The sequence below is a fragment of the Amblyomma americanum genome, chromosome 1 (genome assembly GCF_052857255.1).
Source record: "Amblyomma americanum isolate KBUSLIRL-KWMA chromosome 1, ASM5285725v1, whole genome shotgun sequence".
NCBI lineage: Eukaryota > Metazoa > Arthropoda > Arachnida > Ixodida > Ixodidae > Amblyomma > Amblyomma americanum.
Genome location: NC_135497.1, coordinates 201,969,369 through 201,989,716, shown reverse-complemented (window position 1 = coordinate 201,989,716; position 20,348 = coordinate 201,969,369). Strand labels below are relative to the sequence as shown.

Below are 20,348 nucleotides of genomic sequence, written 5' to 3'. Positions count from 1 at the left end.
AAAATGTTTAGTTTTCAGCTGGAAGCCACCTCGAGGTCCACAAAAAGGCCCATGTGATTAGCGATATCGGTCCCATAATTCCCTCAAGCTTCTTGTGTAGCACGTAAGGTGTGGGCTTGACCACTGCCATGGAGGGCAAAAATTTGTTATCCTGACTTTCACGGGCGCTTTCCACTGATGCCCTCTTGGAACCAAACTAGCAATCAGGTATAATAGGTCCTGTTACAACAGCTTGAGGGGGATGTTATCCGGTCAGCCTAACACTGTCTTCAAATATGTATACGTTCTGTGTGATCATTCTTGCTGAGACAGCTTGGAATTGCAGGCGTGCAGCTACTCGTTCGACTAAGCTAAACCTGCATCGTTTATCCTCGCGGGGCTAGAGAAATATCCAGATGTCATCCTTAACGACTAACCACCCGTAAAAGCCGGTTCGCCATGGGTAACTTTTTGTGACCACATGCCGCCAAATTCTCCTTCATTGTAGTTCCAAGTTTTCAGGACACACAGCGGGAGCAAAACTGACTTGCTCAAATGCTCATATGATGATGAGTTCTACAGACTTGCTGCTGATTGCCAATTACGTATGTCTTCGACACTGTTGCACGTTTTTTTTTTTTTACGGTGACTTCACCTTCCCGACCTGCCAAGGGATTTTCTTGCAGAAGCTTTCTTCGTTTTCTTGAAGCCTTGGGAAGATTTTTATTGTACCTGGTTTGTCCAACTAAGGTGCCCAACTTTTGACGGTGGCATATGACGGCGCGCTGTCCCATGTACACTCAGCTTGCCGTCGTAAGAGCATGTCTGTGCGGTTTCCCGATGCGTTATGCAATCCTTAGTTTCGGCCACTTCCACCTAGAGAACTTCAACGAGACACGATGCTAGATCGAATCCAAGAGGAGAGACACATGCGTCTTGTAATTGTTAGAACCTGGAAGAATTTATGCTCTCCGCACGGAGCATAAAAATATCTTCAACGCATTGTGTTATGTCTGAGCTTAGAGTTTGTCAATCACACTTCTACGGGCAGTTGTTTTGTTGGGGGCACACTACTGCTGGCTCACTAGCTTACGGAGGCTACAAATGAAAACGTTTATTTTTCGGACCCTTTGAGGTTTGCTATCTGCATTTGTGTGCGACCTCAGCAACTTGTGTCATTCGTGGTCGTTCCATAACGACAGACTAAGGAACAACAGAAGACCCGACATTCTTAAGGAAGCCGCAAATACATGCAGCCCAAACATATTGATGCGTCTGTTGTAAACCATATGAATTCTCACCTCCATGTACCTACATTGTGCAACGGTATCATGGCTTTTCCAAGTCATTTTTCCATTTTATTCTTTCTTTTCGCCATTAGCTGCATTAGCAATAATTAGGCGATATCTTCCACGGGCATCCGTGAGTTTTACCCAGAAATACTTCCTCTTCAGACAAGTGGATGCTCGCATTGTAATGTTAGTTCTAACCCCATTTTACTTAAGCATGTCACATCTTGATTCCGCAGTCTTTTCTGATGTAAGCTAGTTCTTTCGTTCGTGCACCTTGCTTCGGATGCGTACCTTACCCTTTTAGTAAACCTTCAACCATCGCGTGGGAGGTGCTCCATTTCGAACCCAGCAAAAATCCTCGCAGTTCCCTGCTCCGGCGGTATGCAAGACGCCGGTGCAAGCAGATACATTTGCCGTCTGCCTTCCCGCTCTTCGGGCAAGGGCAGGGCCGCAGTGAGGATGCACCTCGCCTTGCCAGGCAGTGTTGATGCTCATCTGACAGGAGGCTGGACTGGGCCGGACAATAAACACGAAAAGCGCGACCGGCAGATGCGCTCTCTTCCCCTAGGTGTCTCTGACAGGCGAGCGGTATTCACGCAGATGCATGATCGATGTGTTCTCTCGGACGCGCTGTCGCCCACAAACGGCGCCGAGAGAAGGGCACATCGTCTCAGCGCGCCCGACTCTCAAGCGATCGCGCGGAGCACTGCACACTCGCCGCCAGGGCGGCTCCGGTTACTGTTCTCGTCGCGCGGCACTCTGCGAAAGCGCTTTTCGCGGGCCGCACGAGATTGCGGGAGCTCAGCCGAGCCACAACGACACTGCCGCAAAGCCGCCGTAATCACTATATGTCACCGCCAACGTCACCAAATGCAGGTAAGGATATTTCGTTAAGCCTTACCTTAAGGGAGGCTGCTGCTGCTGCTGCTTACTCGAGACAGTTGACGTCGCGTTCTTTCGGTTAAGTTTTACCGTTTTCGAGAAACACGCGCAAAAGTGAGTGTCAGAGCAAGAATGCCTGAGCCAGCCGCCGGCGTCTGCTTTGAGCATCCTGGAGTATATATCGCTGGCTTAAAGAAAAGCTACGCGAGTCGCTCATCGGCACGCTCTGGGCTCAAGTTTTCAACTAATACGCATGTTCCGCGCGAATTTCTGTTTCCGGCTCCTTGGAAATTAAAAATTTAGGAGTTACTGCAGGAATCTAAAAGTTCAGGACCTAGATAGGCATAAGCGCGTCATTTTAACGCATGTTCAGCGATAAAGGAATAAATAAAAAGGCAGGCCTTGAACTTCCCCCGTCTTCCTCGTTCTAGCGCAGTCCGCGTCTTTCGGACTCTGCGTTTCTTAAAATTACACCATAGCAATTTGCACACTTGTCTATAGTTTAACAACAGTGGTGGTTCCGCTCTGGGCTAACCTATATTTTTCGGCTATTACAACTGGAGGTTACAGTACAAAACTACCGATGCTCAACTGTCGTTATTGCAAGCCAGATGCACCAAATAAATCGTATGTTCCCACATCATAAAGCCGCTACATTGCCAGTGACCGACAGATCATTATGGTGCCGTATTCGTAGTAAAACCTTGCGTTCTCATCAGAATGGTCCTCCACGTCAAGTGAATCTTTCGTCAAAACTTATCTCAATTCGTTAAGCCCTCAACCAACACTTCTAGCTACTATTATCACCTCTTTTGCTGCGTTAATACTCTCGGCATCCTTCATCGGAGTAGCATGGATTTCGTAGCGTATAGAGTAAACAAAACTAGTCTCGTCCGGACCCGACAAAAGGGACCAAGCATGCAATGCGCAAAGCTTCAGAACATTATTTCGCTGCCATCAAATGATGCGCTGGTTACCTGCTTATTGCAATATTCTAGAGCTGCCTTTGTTCTCCGGCGGCCATGCTGAAACGATAAGCGCAGTCACTAGAACATTAGACTCGGAATCAAAAGCTTGAATGTGCAAATCCCCACTCAGCCAGAACTCCTCGACGGTATTCTCTGAATTGTAGCCTACCTACAAACGACAAACCATGATGGCAAATTCTATGCAAGGCACTCGTGACTATTAAGGACGAGGAGATAATCGAACTGAGCTGATCGCCGGTGACGCACCTTATTTGGACGAGATTAAGCTGGAATTTCCGGGGCTCTCGAAGCGCTTGCCTGAAACACTAGACTGCTTCTGCGTGTAATTCCGGAGGTTCTTCTATTAGACGACCCGAAAAAGAGGTTCATGAGTGCATTGTTTGATAAAATATTCTACAAGAAAATCAGATAAGTCAATGCTTAAAGAAAAGTGATGATAACGCGAACTTGAAGGCTTTATTCTACGTAGCAGGGACTTATTTCTGGATCATCCAAAAATATAAGACCCTAAATGTGCGCAAAGTCTGTCGGCCGGTCAACGTGCCGTTCAGTCGCTTCCTTTTGTTCTCGACGTCTCTCTTGCGAGAGGCTTTGGCTGAAGAGCACGCCTGTGTGTTCAGCTGATCGCTTGCATGACGTGCGATTCGCTGTCTTCACCGGATTAGTCGCAATGCGTTTGGCTTTCTGCTGGCGCCTCTTTGGCTGTACGAACATGGCCAGTTCTTGCACATCTTCTCTTCTAGATATCACTCGCCTTTTGACAGCCTTTAATGCGTCAGTGTTGCGAATGAGAATGGTCGGGCTGTAAACAAAGATGTGCCTAGCAGCTACTGAGTGGCTCGTATGAAGCAGCCTTCCTGTAAGCGCTGTTAGGCAGCGCGCGTAAATAAAACAGTGCCTCACGCAGTTAAAAGCCAATATGCCGTCGTTCGGTATCCTATTCCATTTTATACGCTGGATATTATTTCTCATCTATTATGAGGATGTGTCAGACCAACGTTTTCCCTCCGCTAGCATGGGGCGGCCACGTGTTAACAGGCAAGCGGCCTCACCTCCCAAGTTCCTTGCTTCCATCACGGTTGCCTGTCACGGCAGGTATGCAGGCGTTGGTGTGAGCCGCCGTGTTAAATTGCTGTTGCGAGTAAAATTGCGTAAGTCGCTGCGCGTTGCATACGTCTGGCTGAACAAGAAAAGTATCGAACGCACTTCCGTGGATGCGTCGTGCGTCCTATAGCGTACTTGTCCATGCACTTTCCAGAACTTTCCAGAACAAGAACAGATTTCAGAAGGAAGGCTGCAAAGTCCAATGAATGGTCGCTTTGAAGAGAGGTAGAAAAAAAGCTCTTTAAAACGGACGGAGGACCACTACCTCGTTCCTTCTGGATATATTGGTGCCACATCACCGGCAGGAAAAGGCGCATTTATTTCTGAGAGAATTACATTTAAAAACTTTCCCGCGACTCGATTGAAACTCGTGATGTCTGCACCGAAAGGGACTCCACGATCGCCGTTTTTCAGTGAATGGCGGCGTAGCTTAGCCTTTGGGATCCGCAATATATAAAAACCTGTGTCGATGCACCGTAAAGCTCTTGGCACAATGGGCCGGTGATTGCGGCATGTGTATTTTCCTTCTTTATTTGTTCTCGCTTACGATTCAGCGAAAACAATTCTTTTTTTTTATTCCAACGCCGGAATCTGTCGAAGCAGGCAAACTTCAGTTTGTCCTCAGTGTACAAAGTCCGGTTTGAAGTCTGTGAGCGGTGTATCATACAGTTTGTGAGCACTGAGGTGGAAGCTACAGTCCGGCTCCTGTGTCTTGGTGACCTGGACGTGGGTTGACGTGAGTAAAATGTTGCATTCACTCACTAACTTTCGGCGGCGAATTAGAGAACAAATTTTTTATTTCTCTGCGCGTTAGGACCCTGCGTTCTCGTTCGGCAGTTATGTTGAACGACACGTGAAAATGCGCGCGAGCCAGCTATGAATCACATCCAGTTCAGCCCCTAAAAACTGAAAGACGCATTGTACACATATGTATAGGTTGCAGTTACAGTCTTTTAAATAAGTATAGGCTTCGCTGAAGTCGAAGAATTGTTCAGAGAGAAAATAGAGGGCACCCCATGCCTTTGCACACAACTGATGGCGTTTCTACGGCGGGAAAGTTGATGGGTAAATTCTCGTACGTTGCGTTACAAGTCACCCTTTCAATTGGGTATCTCTACATTTCTCTATTAATGTTTGGAAGATAATTCGCGCAGAGAAATAACTGTGAAATCTCCCCTAACCCCCCCCCCCCCGAAAAAAAGAAAGGAAGCCCCATGCATTGTCACCAACGGCGAGCCTAGCCACAGTGTGCGTCATGCCGGCGTCATCCTCGCCGTTACGAAGCTAGACAAATTCAGCTGCAGTGCCTCGAAAAAAAATTGCTTCTTTGAACGCGAGTTCCTTGGTTTAGGCTATGTTTAACGTCCCAAAGCGACTCGGACCATGATGGACGCCGTAGTGGAGGGCTCCGGAAATTTCGACCACCTGGGGTTCTTTAACGTGCACTGACATCGCACAGTACGAGGACTTCTAGAATTTCGCCTCCATCGAAATTCGACCGCCGCGGCCCGAATCGAACCCGCGCCTTTCGGGTAACGGCAGAGTGCCATAACCACTGAGCCACCGCGCGGCGGCTCAGTGGTTATGGTTATGGTTATAGCACTGGTTATGGCAGCCGAGTGCCATAACCACTCAGCCACCTGCCAGTCGTGGCAGATGGCTCTTCCGTGTTTGCAAGCTTACGTACGCTTACACCGCCGGGCGCTCACAATGGGGCTTCTAATGCGAACGCATTAAAACCTCCCGGCGGTAGTAACTGTACACCGCACGACTTTGGCAGAACTTCACAAATGAAGAATTTGGTTGTCCTTTACGAAACCACTTTGCTTTTCTCTAAGACGTTTAATTGCCCTTCCTCACACAGTAGTTGTCCACGTGTGCTTGGAAAGAATATAGCTGACACGTCCCTCGATGCGTCGGATGAATTAGAGGCCTCTAAGTCAACACGTGCTCTTTTCTGTTTCTTGGAAACACACACACACAAAAAAGAGGAAAGTCAGAGAAGGAAGGTGGCGCGGGAAGCAAAAAAAAAAATATGTTGTGAAATTCATAAACTCCAGCACTAATTACTGTAAACGTGCTTTAGGTCACCATAACGAAATTTCGCACGGAAGAAATTAAAAAATAGAAAGCACTACTTCTTAATGAGAGCATTCATTAATTAAAACACCTCACTTCTCACTTTCCTTTCGTATTGTCTCTATGATGTGGGATGCGTAGGTCGACGTTCAACTCGCTGAAGGCGAGCTTCAAGGTGTCGTATAATCTCGGTTGAAAATTAATTGTCTCCTGCTCTCAGCTTGGCTGGTGAAATTGGACCTTGTCTTCATTAGAGCGCAAACGACTCCTTTGACCTTGAAAAAGGCGCAGTCAATTACTCTGCTTTCATCATCGCGCCGGTCTAATCCTTAGAACTGACAGCACAAAGAGGGAGATAAGACGGCAGTATTTTGTAGTGCTGGAATATATGCTGTCTTTCGTGCTGCCCAGCCGCAGGCGGCTCAAAGCTCATAACATAATGGGAGCGCTTGCCTCACGGCGAGCTCTTGATATTGCCATGCGACTTCACTTTCTAAATAATGTTTGGTAAACAGAACCAAGGAGCGCATGGATAAATTACGCAAAAAAAAGGAGATAAAGAAAATTGTAGTCACGACGTATTTGCGTGCGGAGTTTCAATTTAAAAGGTGTGTTAAACTTGTCAAAAGCGAGTTTCGGGCTCCTTACAGTGGTGACGCTCATGATTTTGGCGCGCAAAACAGGAACCTTTGTCATCATTGCCGGCACCGTTTGACTTATACCGCCGTGAGTGCTAAGGAAGAAGGCAGCCAATTTGTACTTCAAGTGGAATGGAGAAAATGATAAAATTGCGCCCTTCTTAATGTACAAAAAAAAGAATAAAAAAATGAAGAAGGCCAAGTCTACTTATCAGGCCATCTTCCTTTTTTTTGAAGGCACAAACGACTGTTAGTTGCTTCACGTGCCTCTATCGCGTCGCTTTACCGTCCAGGCGTAGGGCACATAGCTATCTGGGACGTAGTCGCCTTGAAGCGCTGTACCGTCAGCGTAACAGAAATACCTTGCAGCCAAAATAAGAATGGAAAAGTACTAGCTGGTGGCGAAGAAACAAACGCAGAGCCTATTAACACTTCCATGCAGTGCTTTTAGCGCCATCAAAGTGAAAGCCAAATGAACCTTTTATAGACAGTCTGGCTCAAGTAAAATCTTCTTGGTTTGCTGCTGCCAGTTCAACGATCTTGTTCCCGTTGCTTTGGACGCTGCCAGAACCTGTTTTATAAAATCCGAATATGACCCCAGGTGTGCAACTAGGACTAAGAGGAACATCCTGGACCTACTGTTTTTAGATTCAAAAGGTTCAAGGCTTTCTCCTTTCAACAGTCTGTGCTAACCTTTGTAGGATCATCCAAGTCACTCGTCAGTTCGCTTGATGTGTTGTTCCTAGTTTTGTCAATAAGGAGACCTGACAACTCCGGTCCGCAAAAAATGCAAGTGTGGAAGAACAAACAAACAAGTAAATATTGAGAAACAAATACAAAAAGCTGTTTCATGTTAGTAAAGTTACTTTATAGGCCATTTAGTTTTTATCTGATGAACGGATCGCATTCAAGATGAGGCCATAGGAAATAAAACACACACATGGCTCTTTTATGTGTGCCTGAAGGCCTGCGTGTTTTTATTCTTCTTTTTTTCTGCTTCAGAAGTGTCTGACTACGAGCACTACTTCTGTGTACAGATTTTAGGCGGGAATGGCGGAGCCAACGTAGGGATCCGCAGCCTTGAGGATGCCGGATGCCATTCTGCGAGGCGCCTCGGAGAACTTCTCAGAATGGTTCTTATTAGCACAACTATAGAGCTTGTCCTTTGCAAAGATGAACAGGTTTCAGTTTAGGTCATGTTTACTCTGCTGAAAACTGGTCTAGTTTGTTGCTTTGTAGAGGGAGAATATGGTGTGTACGTTCTGGAATAAAGTCGCCCTTTAATTTATAAGTATGAATTAGCCTCAATTTTTTCGAACGCTGCTGATTCTACACTTGTTGTTCAATCGTCTCAGCTTATTTCATGTGGAAATTCTACCTTCCAGACAGTGTATTTGGCCTTGCCTCCACAAGAAAAAAGTGGCTCCGTTATAACTGCTTTTTATGATGGCATTTCCAAAACTTTGATTCCACCTTTTGTTAAGTAGTACGCAAAAGCGAAATCGTACGTACTATACGCTTAGCAATGGTAATCTTAGCCGAACCTAAAGAATGGAGCACTTAAAAATGAAATCGTCGCACCTAGCTGGTTGAGAAAATACGTAAACTAAATTATCCCTGAAGATATTCAAAACATTTAGATGCGTCATCCACTCCAGTTTGTTAAGCTTTGCATGAAAACAAAATCACTTTGACTTCCGACGAGCATAAACGTCCCTCGCATAAACGTCCCTCACAAACATAACGCTTTCTTGCAGCATCCGCACAAAAGAATTCAGCATCCTCGGCTGGCGTCGCTTTCTCTAAAGTTCTTCTAGCACTTTCTGATTGTTCTCCTGAAAGCGCCCATTCAGAAGGTCTGAAGACGAGTTCACAGAACATCTGACATGTGAGAATGATGCGGGATATTTGGGGGCACAGGTAGTGGCGACTAATGGCAACGAACTAGATGAGAGGCAAGTCAAACAGCGCTCTGGAAAAGCGCACAACACTCTGCAAATACAGAAACATGGTGGGCACTGTACCATGTCTCAGCATGGCATAGAAATAAAGCGCAGATTTTCAAAAGAGCAACCACAACACACAATGCACTGGACAGGATACCTAATATCGGGGAAGACGGTCTGCGGGAAGGGCGAGTGAGAACTGTAGCTGTAATTGTTAACCGGTGGGAAAAACAAACGAGGGCTAAAAACAGACCAACGTTGTTTAATGTTCGGTAGTAAAATAAATTGATTTTGGGCGGATACGGAATTTGAGAGCCTGAATAGCTTGTTAAAAGCCTTTAGGACTTGTCTTCTGGATAGTACGTTACAATACTCACAGCTTGCCGATTCTTCAGTGAATTTGTTTTCGAACTATCTTCTCGAGTCATTCTGGAAGCGCTATCCTAGCCGGACAGGCGGATGCCAACACGGCCTCACTGTATGATTTGTTTTTGTTGCCGATGGACAATTAAGCGCAGTATAGCCGAAGCCGAAGTCGGGCGAATGCCACTCTCAGCAGGTCGAGACGCATTCACAAATTGCGACTGTACCGTTTTCTCGTTTGGTTTGGTTTATCGGGTTTAAATTGCCCAAGCGACTCAGGCTACGGGGGGGGGGGGGGGGGGCGCAGTAGTGAAGGTCTCTGGAAATTTCCACCACCTGGAGTTCTTTAACGTGGACTGACAAAGCACACTACGCGGACCTATAGAATTTCGCCTCCAACGAAATTCGACAGCTGCGGCCGGGATCGAACCCGCGCCGTTCGGGTAGTAGCCGACTGCCATAACCACTGAGCCACCACGCGGTCTTTGTACCGTTGTCTATGAGCGGTGGGCCGCTGCGATGGTGCAGTGGTTATGAGGCTCGGCTGGTGACTCGAAAGCCGTGGGGTCGATCCCGCCCCCGGCGGTCGAATTTCGAAGGACGCGAAATTCTAGAGGTCCGTGTACTGTGCGATGTCATCATCAGCATCATCATAAGCCTGAATACACCCACTGCAGGGCAAAGGCCTCTCCCACGTCTCTCCAATTAACCCTGTCCTTTGCCAGTTGCGTCCACACTATGCCCGCAAAGTGCCACACTATGCCCATTTATTTCTCTCGATTTCGACGAAAATGTCATTAACCAGCGTTTCTTCCTTCATCCACCCTACCCGTGCTTTCCGGTCTCTTAAGCTATCATTTTTCTTTCCATTCCTCGCTGCGTTGTCTTTAACTTAAGCTGAAACCTTTTCGTTAGCCTCCACGTTTCTGCCTCGTAGGTAAGTACAGTTAAGATACAGCTGTTGTACACTTTTCTCTTGAGGGATATTGGTAAACAGCCATCTCAGAGAATCTGCCATATGCGCTCCACTCCATTCTTATCCTTCTAGTTATTTCCCACTCATGATCCGGATCGGCTTTAACTACCTGCCCTAAGTAGACGTATTCCGTTATCACTTCCAGCACCTCGATGCCCATTGCGAACTGCTGTTCCTTTTTTAGACTGTTGAACATTATTTTGATTTTCTGCGTTGTATTTTTAGACCCACCGTTCTAGTCTGCCTGTCTAAATCATTGATCATGATATGCAGTTCACCTCCTCAGTGACTCAGCAAGGCAATGTCATCAGCGAATCGGAGATTATTTAGGTAATCTCCATGAACTCTTGTCCCTAACTGTTCCCAATTCAAGCCACGGAATACCTGATGTAAACAAGCTGTGAATAGCATTTGCGAGATCGTGCCTCCTTGCCTGACGCTCTTTCATATTGGAATTTTATTGCTAACTATATGGAGGACTATGGTAGCTGTGCGATTTCAGTGCACGTTAGAGAACCCCAGGTGGTCGAAATTTCCGGAGCCCTTCGCTATGGCGTTCCTCATAGCAAGAGTCGCTTGGGGACGTTAAACCCCTATAAACCATTAACCATATGAGCGGTCGCAGAATGTGGTGCTGTTGTCATGCGAAACGCTCATGTTGGCACTTAATCTCGGCGTAGAAACTGACCGCAAATTTGCTGTTTCTAGTTTCGGCAGCAAGACGTAGAAGTGCCACTATCAGCTCTTCTCTACTACTGCGGGCTGGTTAGTTTGACAGTGACAGAAAAGAACCGCGCGCGAACATGACGATGAAGATAGCCGATGCGCACACGCTGACCACAGCGACTGTCAGTCACTAGTCAGCGCCTGCATCGCCACCTTCATCGTCCTGCCTCTGCGCTGTTCTTCTCCGTGATTCCCCAATCAGCTTTGGAAAATGAGAGGAAGAGATTGCTTTGTTACAGCACTGGTGCAGGAATGGGGCAGACTATATTCCGTCGCACAATTTCAGCATCTATAGTTGTAGGTAGAGGGCGAAAGTGAACTCAGATAGCGCCTCGCGGGAGCTGCGGTAGGTGCAGCAGAGCATCAAGGGCTGAAGGGGCGTTTTTAACGAACTACCGTAAGGCTGCCGTTCTGCAGAAAATCTGGCGCCGTCGTCGTCAGGGTTGTGAGCGAAAAATTCCCGGAGAAGTAACCTAGGTGAACCACTCAGGTCACGTGACCTTGGGGCGTCATCACAAGCTTCCCACCCGATTGTGAGCTAAATAACCACCGTGGCAGGTGGCAGTTAATTTAATCACTGGTCGTGAGAGGTCGCTCGGGAAGGGCAACCTGGGTCTCACAAGCCCTACCGGAGTGGCAGCACTCGCCATCGCAGAACAGTGGCACGTATCTTAACCGCTGCACCATTGCGGCAGGAGTGGTATGAGGACTACCAGGGGTCTACCAATTTCAACTCGAGAATGACCAGCTCCTCATATATGGGCATTAACCCATTAATGCTACCGCGTCATACCCTTGGCGGAGCTTACGTGTCTCTTCCACTTTTTTTTTCTTTATGCACGATTTTGTGCCAGCGCCACATGGCAGTGGCCCGAAATATGAATTTTCACCTTGTCTCAAGAGCACTCAGTGCTGTCTCGTAGCGCACACCGGACAATATGTTGAATTAGTGCAGCTTAAAACGTCGCATGATTCCACGCAGTGAAGCAGCTCAACGACTCTGAACCGCTTTCTTTCTGGGGAGTCTATCGCTCCGTTTCCATTATGAAACGGCCTTGGGCCTGATCAGAAAACGTCTGCACTCCTGCAACGAAAGCTGTATCAAAGAGGCCTCTCGCATTTGACCACTGGCGTAATGTTTCTCTGTCGAAGACACCCCATTGTTCATCGCTGAAGAAGACATACATACCGCGTGTGCATTCTGTACGTTTAGATCGCGAGCAGATGATTATATGCCGCCTGTGACCAACCGATGCAGCGAGGTTTGGGCCACGTGGGGATATGTATGCGGTATGGCATAATACGTTATGTGAGGTGTAACCTCGCGGAGCACGACATGAGCTACGAGCTACAGGAAGCCACAGCATAGGGCTCCCGGTTAATTTAGCTACCCCGCGGTTTTTTAACGCATCCAGTAAGATCGCCCAGACCACGGCAGTTTTCCCATACAGCCCTCATTCCATACGTTGTCCTCAGCAGCGGAATGCCAACGCCACTATGCGACCGCGGCGGGTACGCGGGGTTACGTGGGCCAGAGGGGCGCCCTCTGGAGAGAGTGTGGTACCAATCAATGCGAAACAGTACAAGTACGAGGTAAAAAGCGACGAGACACAGATTCAAATGTCAAACCAACTTGCCCATCACTTTGTGCAGTTCAGGTGTGGTAGAAGCGGCGATTTTTAGGTGCACGGAGCGTTGAATCGCGCAGTCATGTACTGCTTCCAACTGATCGGTTTAGAATAATTATTCACACCTGACTGCTTCATTGCGCAGCCGAGGGTCGGCGTGGTTTTCTGCACGAAATATTGAAGGTGATAGTCCACGCAAAATTGCAATGAAACCAACTGCCTTCGCACTGGTTGCAGCCGTAATGCTAATGAGATGGAACGCAGCATTTATGCAGTTTTTTGTCAAACGAGCAGCTTTATATGCTCCTAAGACGCCTGAACCCCAAGATCATGTCGACTGTGGGGGCACTGCATCCGTTTGCATGATGTCGAGCTCGCAATGATAAAGCGAATGGGGCCGTGGATCGCTGCCCGGCCGCTCGGCCTGCCCCCCGGCGCTGTCGTCTTAATGAAGCACGAACCTTCTTATTACATTTTCTTTTTGCGCTGTTGCTCTCGACTGTAGTTGTATCTGAGTGTATCATCCCGTCCTTCTGACATTTTTTTTCTTCTTCAGAACACATTGCACTGATTGCAATTCCTTCTACAGAACTCATTTGAAATATCTTCTTTTGGAGCTCTCCTACGAATCTTTTGTAATAAAACTTGGCGGAGTCCACTTCATAAAACGCAGTAGATTTTCCATTCTCGGTCTGCATTCAGTGTTTCCGCGCAATACTCACAGAACGTGGCTTCGGTCGCTAGTGCATTTCCGCTGAAAATGTACTAGCGACGGAAGCGGCGCTCTGTGAGATGGATATTCAGCGCAGTCAGAATAAACCCGGCTACTTTTTTCCCCCTGTACTCTAGTGAGTAGAACTCACTCGTTGATTGTATATGCATGGGGGACATCAGCCATACGGGAACTTGAAGTCAGGCCGATTGCACTGGAGAAAAGCGCACCTCTTTAAACTCTTATTTTTTTATGCGCATGTGTGCAGGACGCGACGAAGGACATCGACATTCCGCTGACACCTTGAGTACAGTGCTTTCCAAATTAAGAAAAGGAATGAAAAAACATTCTGAAACAAGGAATAAACAAGTATTTCGCGTGAATACGCCATTATTAGAGACTGATCCTCTGCCAGTCTTTCTGCGTAGCCAAGACTGCCACGAAACAGAAAGGCTCGACAGTGGGTGGCGCTAGAAGCTCCCGACGGCACGGATGTCGGCAGCCATCGGCCGTTTCGCACCTTGTTCTTCGCCACCCCCGCATAATGAGAACACCACGCTCGCTTTCCTATAGGCAATACAAGAGTACAAAGCTGCAAACGACGCTTTGTTGGCAGAAGACCGAAAACACCGTGCGACTAAGGCCTAATTAGAAACGCCAATCGACAGAGAACATGCATCCCTACTAGGAAGCAAAGCGGACAAATAGATCCTTTTTTGTTCCCATTAGTAAAGGCCGTTCTTCGAGGTACTCTATTCTATAGAGCCATTCCCTAATCCCTAAACGCAGCAAAAGTGGCTGCGACTGGGGTGAAAAGAAAAGAAAAACAAACATTCGCATTGGCAATTTCCGCCGTGGTCGCTATGCGTGGCTCCGCTTAGTCCCGGCTTTACGCTACGTTGAGAGAGAAGATCTGCTGATCAGTGGTCTAGTTACAAAATGCGCATAACTTGCACTGTAGCTGCCGAATTTTTTTTTCGAATGGCACTCGAAACGTTTAGTGATAAAACTACGTCGGATATATTTTATTTTCTTGTGCCCCCCCCCCCCTCCCCCCTTTTTTTTGTCCGTAGAAGGGTGCACTTGAGGTGTTTTTAAGCGTCATCTTTAGTTTTACAGCAAAAGCTAGTGGACCTCTTACTCCGATTATAAATTTAACTTGACAGTCAAGACTTTATGGGCAACAATCCAGATTACAATTGCAGCGCTGCTAGGAATTGACCACATCTGAGCTACTTGCACAGCTGCGCCAGTCTGCAGTCAACCGCGATACCCAGAGCATTTGATTTCGCACTGAGCACGCAAAAAATTCATCGTAGGCTTGTTGAACTCTTTGCTTTCGTAGTAGCGCCCATTTCTCCGGTTAGCAATTCAGTATTTCTTTGCTAGGGTGCGCTGGCAAAGTGAACAGTGGAGCAATTTGCCTCTGTCTAACACTTAATAATATCACTAATGTGTCGGCGATGAGTTTCTCCAGTAATTTGTGTGTATGTGCAAAAGACAGAAACCACTAAAATTTTAACTTTATTGGTCATATAGCTTCAGTCACGGTTTTTTATTTCTTCGATAACACTCAGGCCAACGACCGAAGCCTAGGTTAATAACAGCTTTTAGCCCATAAGCGGTGAACTAATCACAGCAGTCGTCTAGAAAATGTATTTCAAAACCTTCGAGAGAGGATTTATCTCTGCGCTACCTGACTGGACATCCTGCGAAAAATTACCGCTGTCAATAACGGGCCTGCGTTATGGCCAAGAGTTCGGATAATTCGTCAAGCCTGTCCCGCTGCAAGTATTGGATAACGCAAGGTTCTCTTCTCACGGTATTTTCTTGCAGATACGCAAAAAAATCTTTCTTTACCGAAGGCAAAAGCTATATTATGTGTTCTTAATCAACGCCCCCTAATCAGCATCGATCGTTATACTGTCCTGTTGCTTTGATTTTAACATTTTTTTTTCTTTGCCGAGAGCACATTTTCCCCTCCGACAGCTTTCTACACCGCAAAGCGCCAAAGAACGTCCGACGTCAAACGACCCAGTCAGACGGACGCGAAAGTTTGTCACGAAGAAAAAAATCCATTGAGAGCTAGAGAGGCAATAAACTGGGAATGCGTAATAGGAAGATCGTGAACTAAGAGAAAAAGCTCACATTGAGCTGCAGGATAATTGGGAATATCCGTGCTATTTACCTCGGGAGAAGAGAGCAGGCGTAAAGCTGTAGTTAAGCTGTGGGAAACTCCGCCGGTAGATTGCGCGCTAGTTTTCTTTTCTTGGGACAGTATAGTCACTGCGCGTTTTGCTTCGTGTGGCAAAGAGCTACCCGCAACCTAAAAAAAAAATGAAAGGCCGGCAGGTCTGGGGCACGAGCAGGAGTTTCTTTGTTTTTTCATGGCACTTGTGGCAAAACTATGCGTCTGAAACAAAGCAACGCAGAAGAACAATCACAAATGAAATTAGGTGCCGATTCAAACTAACAAGGAACAAATAATAACAATCCCGTTAGCGCGCTCCCTGGATAACAGCCCCGGGCAATGCGTGCGTCTGTTTTCACCCTTCGACGGAGGCTGCGTGCAAGTACCAGGCTGTGTGCGCGTACGTGTGTGCGCACGCGTGCACGCTAAGTGCTCGGTGAGCAGGTTGCTGCAGGCAGTCATGAATAGGCAGCTGCACCTCACCGCATGCACCGGTACTTAGGCCAAATGGCAATAAGCCGTCAGTTTCGAAGGGATGATAATCTCACTGCAGCTGCCGGTATGAGTGGCTGTGCTTCGTTGCACACAGCCGCTCACAACGGCCCTCATAAACCTTCGTAACCTTTCCCTCCCTACGGTACTGTACAACCTATTCCCGACTACGGGCCCTTAGCCTTTGATTTAAGAGCGCAATTAAGAAACATAATATACGTTTTTGTACAATCATAGCCCTGATAGATACATATTCACTTTTTGGAAATCCCATGTGATCTCCGCTGGCGCGAACAAAGACGCTAGCGTATTTCGTAAAGCATTGCATGTCACTATTCTTTATTTTTCTGCCTTGTGATTATTACACTGTTACATTCGTTGCTATAAGGTGGCTTATACGTTACGATATTCGGCTCGTCAAAGCTCCGAGTGGGGCTTCGTGGGCAGCAAACCGCTCGAAAATGGGCTGAAAGATGAGTGCATCCTTATTCTATGCAAGTGATGCTGCGTGCAACGGCAAGGAGGCGTCTACAACAACCCCGGCCTTCGTTATGTCGCCGCCTTTTGTACGATTAAGTGCGGCTCTCGCCGTAAATGCAAACGGTATTCGGCGCGCATGACTGCTGAGCGTCTTACCTCACGTCAGGGGAAACTCACTTGCACATCTTACCAACCTTATTGCGGTGACCCCTAACGCAATATGTCACTGGAAAATATTTGTCTGCGCTCCTGGTGTTGCGTGTGCCAAATCAGCAAAAATGCAAAGGTGCGGAAAAATTAACTACACATATACTGAATGGTATTTTCAATAGATGTACGCTTTTGATGATCGTTTACACACCCAACTTTCTTTATTGGCATCAATTCTTCATTTATTTGAAAGAGAACCCCACGGCACAATTTCAATATACTAACTGATAAAATACCTTCCCATAGCTTCTGTCCAGTTTTAAATGCAGTAAAAGCTGCGGCACACACACCACTCATAACACCGACTAAAGTATAGTGAAAATAAAAGTTGGTGAAAATTCTATAGTTAACTGCAGCCGGTCACTGGCCCCGCTCATTATGTCTTCGAAAATTTCTTTCAGCAGATGTTTCGCTACAAATTCTCACTCGGCGCATTTCTATTAGGATGAAATTATTATTACGTTACAACAGTAAGAAATATTACTCCACCCGCTGTTCCTCTACAAATTTTCTTGCGGAACACAGTTATTCCTTCATTAGTCAGGCAATGCTGCTTAGCATCCAGCACGTCATTTGCCAAGAAGGGAATTTAACTTTTGGACGGAACTAAAAATGAAAGAGCAGGACGCTCTTCGATAAGAGGCTTGCCAGAATCAGTAATCGCGGAGAAACGTCTTAATTCTAAAGCGGGAAATTATCTTTCATCATTCTTTCCTGAAGTAAGGAAGACAAATGAGTCGTTCTGATGTCTCCATAATTCACAACAAAACGATGAAACGGGGAATTAAAGGAAATGTAATATGATTTCAACCACACTCCAGCACGTGCGAAATCAGTGCAGCGGGTTATTTCAGTGAAGCCAGCATAATTAGATCAGCACAGATGATACCGCTCCGTAATGAATTGCGGCGCATCAGGGAGAACGTTTGGTGAAGGCGGGCTGCAACGGCAAAATAAAAGACGCATTTCTTCATCATTAGCTGTAATTGCGCGCTGTGCTTCGCTCTGGTACAAAATTTCGGTAACTGAAGAAACTGCTTCATTTCTACGTTCTCCGCTTAATTTCTGCATTTGTTGCCCTACTAATTTACTGAACAGTCTGAAGCGGTTTACTGTAAGACTACAGGCAGCAACTGGTTGCAGCTTACTGTGCCTGGAAATATTTTTTGTGGCCGTAAATACATGACAAGTGGCTACCTCTTGTAAAGCTGTTGATGGTCGTTGTGATAGCCTAAAAAAAATATTTCCGCAACCAAAACCATTGTAGGTACAAGTACGTGCTGTAATAAATGTCCATTTCACCAATATAAAGGTTAAATAGCACTTTCCTCCATTTTCATGCACCGACAATACTGGGAGGCTAAAACCTCAAGCACATAAAGAAATTCAAACGGTAAAGGACAACTCATTACTTAGCCAGATGTTGAAATAATTCCAAAATTAGTTTTTTTTTTCTAATGCATCAAGAAGCAGAGAACTTAGCTTACTTTTGCGCGGAATATTCAGTGTGAAGAAGCATAAAGTAGGGCTAACTCTTGACAGTCCCCTCCGCCCCACCTTCCTCACGTGACCTCAGTGAGGAGTGCGAAAAAATTCGAGGACCTCTTTGCGCTTGCTTCTGTAAATGAGGTTGGCTGAGGATACTCTGGGCTATCTGATCGGACTTTCTTTCTGTCACTCTTCAGAGGTTTGCTGCTCCTGACGTCTCTTTTGGATGGGAACTTTGACCGTCCGATTAAATGGCCTTACGAGACGATTTATATGCCTAGTTTTGTATCCTTTGGAACTTTCGCTGAAATGCGCTTGCGACACCGACCGAATGGGTGACAAGTGAAAGCGATTCTTTATTCCGAGTGCGAAATTTCACCCGGCAAAGTCTTGCAAATCGGAGTTTTCATACACAGGGACTGCCTTGATTCATCTCGCTCCTTTTCTCGCTCTTTCTTCGGGTTTCTTCTCGCTCTTCCCTATGCCGTCTCTTTCGTGTCTGCGTTGCTCCCATAGCAGTTGCTTTGTCCCCGGCCGTCTAGACAGCCACTTTGCCTTGAGGTTTTTTGCAGCGGCCTGCTTTCCGACGTCAAGCATAGACGCGTGTACAGGCAAAATATACCTACGAGGGCCTTTGCAGCACAAGTGACAGTAATTAAGGTTACCTCACTAATGGCGAACACCTGACCGACACCGTGAACCAAGGAATAAAAGCAGGTGAAATCATGAAAGCATGACTGACCGTAATGAAGGGATCGGGATGAATTTCGGCCACCCAGGGCTTTTTGACATGCGCTACCATCGCACAGCACACGGGCGTTTCTTGCATTTCGCCATCATCAAAAAGCGGCCGCTGCGACCCAAAATTTGGTCCCGCGACCTCGTGGTCAGCAGCCGGATGCCTTATCCATTGAGCCGATCGCAGCGAGTAGAGTTCATATTGCAGCCCATATAATAATAATAATAATAATAATAATAATAATAATAATAATAATAATAATAATAATAATAATAATAATAATAATAATAATAATAATAATAATAATAATAATAATAATAATAATAATAATAAACACCCTTATTTGTCAGAAAACATGTTTACAAACTTTAAGACTGGTCGGCCTCGAAGAAACAGAGAAGAAGCAGAGTTGAACGCACGGCGACGACGGCTGCTCTACAAGTTTTCTTTTCCGCCTCTTTCGTTTCACAAGCTCCTGCAGCGCCTTCCGCATATTCGCACTGCGCTGTCGTGTCCCAGTCATTGCCATCGTGTCGGACGCACGCGGCAACAGCATTTCCCAACAGCTAAGATCTTCCTCGCCCCTTTCGCCATCACCTCTCTCCTCGTGCGCCTAAGTGTGTTTGTTTCTCTCTCTCTCTTTATTTCTGAGATACCACAGTATCACAGACTTCAGCGACTGTTGTGGGTGGTTTTCGAAATACGTGTTCCCGCCTCAAAGGACATATTCGGGTGATAAAAGAGCTCTGTACGCGCGGTGCTTCTGCCATCGCTCGTCCGGCGGATCATCTTTACTGTCTTGTGTTTGCACCGAACTTTCGAGGCTAGGATGCTAAATAGCATGCATGCGTTCTAGTTGAAGCTGATATTATGGCTGATAAAAGTCTGGGCTCTTCAAAGAAACTACCAGATTACTAGGGAATTCTTCTACCAAACGAGTTGTCGGCGTCTGTCACCCTTTCACAGTTGGGAATTCATGGCTTTCTCGGCGCTGGAAAGCAAAGTGGAATGTCTTAATGTACTACGCTCCGGTCCTATTTGCAAACTTCTTAACATGCTTTACAAGAGTACAGTAAGAAGGAAGAAGTCAGTTATTGGACACTTATCGTTTGTCGACGTTTATGTTTTTTAAAATATAAATTGGTTGCCATACGGGCCGAGATTTCGTCAAAGAGTGCGAGAGTGTAGAATGGTTATGCGCAACGTCTGAACAGGTGAGCTAATTACCCATTGTTCCGCGCCTTACTGGTTGCCCTTGTCACAGCGGCCTTGCGACATATATGCCAGCCGTGGTAATGCCAAACTGCCTGAGTCCATGCTATAATGCGTGTCTATTGAAGAGTATGTATTCGCCTTTAAAAATACAGACCACATGAATTGGGCACAGTGAAACTAACATGAAATATTAACCGAAGGAGGGCATGTTCTTGCCAA

The 20,348-nt window shown here is 46.5% G+C and overlaps 1 protein-coding gene across 5 annotated transcripts in view; it reads left to right on the top strand.

The window, feature by feature from the left end:
• Positions 1-20,348, top strand: part of LOC144114504 (G-protein coupled receptor dmsr-1-like) — a 662,808-nt gene that overhangs the window by 348,922 nt on the left and 293,538 nt on the right. The window contains exons 1-2 of one of the 5 annotated variants that reach the window (XR_013311044.1): positions 2,068-2,147; positions 7,966-8,034. The exons of 2 other annotated variants lie outside the window; for them this stretch is intronic. The gene's annotated coding sequence lies outside the window, so the exon portion shown is untranslated. Of the gene's footprint in view, positions 1-1,952; positions 2,148-7,965; positions 8,035-20,348 lie in introns of those variants that run through there. 2 more of the 5 variants (XM_077648293.1, XM_077648292.1) reach the window with 2 other exon arrangements.